Below are 3284 nucleotides of genomic sequence, written 5' to 3'. Positions count from 1 at the left end.
GGTACTTCCGTGTCACTGGGAAGAGTGCCAGGTTGACGATTGAGCACTGCATTGGCTAATTGACCGATTTGATTTTCCAAGGTCTTGATAGAAATCGCCTGACTCTTGCACAACAACTTAAGTTCCTCAAAATCAGCACTAGTAGGTGCAGCTGCACTTCCCTGTTGAGGATATGATTGCCTTGTAGCATACCACTATGGTTGCTGGAATCCAGGTGGGTTAAACTGTTTACTCACTCCTTGCTGATATGGTGGCTGAATAGCATTCTGATTATTCCCCCAGCTGAAATTTGGATGATTTCTGTTGTTAGGATGATAGGTCGCTGGCACAGGCTGCTGTTGTCGCTGATAATTATTCACATACTGAACAGATTCGTTGACAAGAGAACACTGATCCGTAGCATGAGAACCTGCACAAAGCTCACAAACCATAGCTATTTGATTAACTCCATACGTAGCCAGAGAATCAACCTTCATTGATAGCGCTTGGAGCTGGGCTGCAATAGCGGTGGCTGCATCAACTTCCAGAATACCTGCTACCTTGCCTGACGTCATCCTCTGAGTTGGGTTTTGATGCTCATTTGCAGCCATCGTCTCTATAAGATTATACGCCTCAGTATAGCTTTTAGCCCATAAGGCGCCTCCAGCTGCTGCATCGAGTATGGGCCGAGATTGGGCCCCCAAACCATTATAGAAACCAGTGATCACCATCCAATCCGGCATTCCATGATGTGGACATTTTCTCAACATTTCCTTGTAGCGTTCCCAAGCCTCGCACATAGATTCTGTAGGTTGCTGCGCAAACTGAGTAAGAGCACTCCTCATAGCAGCAGTCTTTGCCATCGAAGAAAACTTCACCAGAAACTTTTGCGCAAGATCTTGCCACGTAGTGATGGACCCAGCTGGTTCAGAATGTAACCAGTCTTTAGCCTTGTCCCTCAGTGAGAATGGGAAAAGCCTCAACTTGATAGCCTCATCAGTCACGCCATTATACTTAAAAGTGCTGCAGATCTCGACAAAATTCCTTATGTGCATGTTGGGGTCTTCAGTTGCCGCTCCTCCAAAAGAAACAGAATTCTGCACCATCTGAATAGTGCCCGGCTTGATTTCAAAGGTGTTAGCTTGAATAGCCGGATGAAGGATGCTTGACTGAATGTCATCAATTTTAGGCCGAGAAAAATCCATAAGAGCTGGATCAGCTTGAACAATACGATCTCCCATGTTTACTGGTTCTTTCTACTCAGTTCCTGAATCCGAATCCTCAAAATCTAGCTTCTCCGGAATATCAAGAACTTCGTCTGTCTCCTCAGCTGTATCTAAAGTCCTCTTGCGAGCACGAGAACGAGTTTGCATAAACGCTTGCTAAAGTACCTGAAACACGACCGGAAAAAATAAGTAACTACTACGTCCTAATCACTGAGTCCTAATGACCAATGATGGTAAGTACATAAACTAAACAAATACGCCGAGTCCCCGGCAGCGGCGCCAAAAACTTGTTAAGGCGAAGACACGCGCTAATATTCACGCAAGTATATGCGTTCGCAAGTAATATAGAATACTTTCTAGTTCGCTCCCTCAGAGACAGACTAAATTATTGTCTAATTAAACTCACTCACCAATGTATGATTACTTCTCAATGTTAAGATACTAACACTTAAAATTGTTGATTAAATATTAACTATAATTAACTACTTAATTAATCACTTAACTAACACTTCAATTTATCAATAATAAAACACTCATGAGATCATAACTTCATTATTACTTCCTTCTATAGCCATTGTTATTACCTTTAGCATGTGACAGTGATGATATTAATCAAATAACATGAAACTGATAAAAGCCAACTTTCATTGTACTAATACCATTCTACCAAGCATCCACAATTAAGATAGAAGTTGAATAGTCATCAATTATGTTGAGTTCCCATATGTCTACAGAAATTGACAACACAACGATTTAAGCACAAGTTATTCCTTTTGATTACATAGGGCAAATAAAACTGTTAGAGTTACCCACTAATCATGCACAATGTACATGAACCTATGCTAGCATGGCAAGTTCTAAATCTCAAGATCCACCGTCGCTTCACAAGAGATTAACACCCTATCTTATATGTTCGCGACGCACATAAGACGAATACGCACAACCAATACTAGATATCATGCAATCATCACACACTAAAGTATTAAACAATTAACTAAAGAATTCCATAATAAATCCGTTGCAACCCCATGATCTCGATTAGCCCACAATAGCACTTATCGTCATCATGGGTTCATATGAAATCATGATAAACAAACACAAGAAAATAATAACTAAACTAATTATATTAAAACAGAGTACGTCACAAGAGTAAATAAGTTCAAAGCAAGAAAACTAGCATCCAACATTACAACGAAACAAGAATCACAAGAAGATATGCTTCCTCTTCGTTGCGGTGTGCTAAATCGGTCTTCTTCCTTATCTCCTTCGCTCCTTGCGTAAAAACACAATCTTCTTCAATCCACACTTGTGAAAATGTCTCAAATCTACTTATATAATAGTCCCATAAAACTCAGATTACATAGAAATGGAAACCAAACAGAAGTAGAAGTCCTAAAATAATTTGTCTTTTTTCCCTACCCTGCGCGGCCGCTCAGCCTAACTGAGCGGGCGCTCAGCTTGCTGCGCGGCCGCTCAGCAATGCTGAGCGTGCGCTCAGACCTCTACTAGAAAAATTCTGATTTTGCTCCGTTTTTTCACCGTAATCTGCCCGTTTCTTTCCTCTCGCAATGGTAAACACATGCCAAGGCTTATTCTTGATGATTCCTCCCCCGAAATGCAACTAAAACACTGAAATGCATAAACACTAGAAAAACGCATCAAATACACAAAATACTTGATTTCAAGACACCAATTTAAGCCATTTTAAGATGCTCTAAGTGGTATAAAATGCCACTTATCAAGCTTCCCGCTCACCTTCCACTATCATTGCTTTTTGAACCAAAGCAGCATAATTCTTGATCTCCAACATTGCTATTTGGCTCCTAATCCATGGCTTAAGTCCCTATTGGAACCTCTTAGCCTTCTTTGCTTCTGTATTCACGTACTCATGTACGAATCTAGACAATTTTGAAAACTTCACCTCATATTCTCCTACTGACATATCCTCTTGTCTAAGATCCAGAAATTTCATTTCCAACTGATCTTGCATATAGCTTGGCAAATACTTCTCCAGAAACATCTCGGTGAACTTCTCCCAAGATAAGTCTTTGCCTTCCAACAACGCCTTAGAAGACTCCC

General features: G+C 40.7%; 1 non-coding gene across 1 annotated transcript; it reads left to right on the top strand.

Moving 5' to 3' along the window:
* Window positions 1–720: 720 nt before the first annotated feature.
* LOC141675556 (small nucleolar RNA R71) lies at window positions 721–827 on the top strand. Its single transcript, XR_012556203.1, has one exon. It is a non-coding gene; the product is annotated as a small nucleolar RNA R71 (small nucleolar RNA).
* The last annotated feature ends 2457 nt before the right edge of the window (window positions 828–3284 follow it).

Source organism: Apium graveolens, chromosome 7 (assembly GCF_009905375.1).
Source record: "Apium graveolens cultivar Ventura chromosome 7, ASM990537v1, whole genome shotgun sequence".
In the NCBI taxonomy this organism is placed as follows: domain Eukaryota; kingdom Viridiplantae; phylum Streptophyta; class Magnoliopsida; order Apiales; family Apiaceae; genus Apium; species Apium graveolens.
This window is presented reverse-complemented; position numbering and strand designations above follow the sequence as displayed.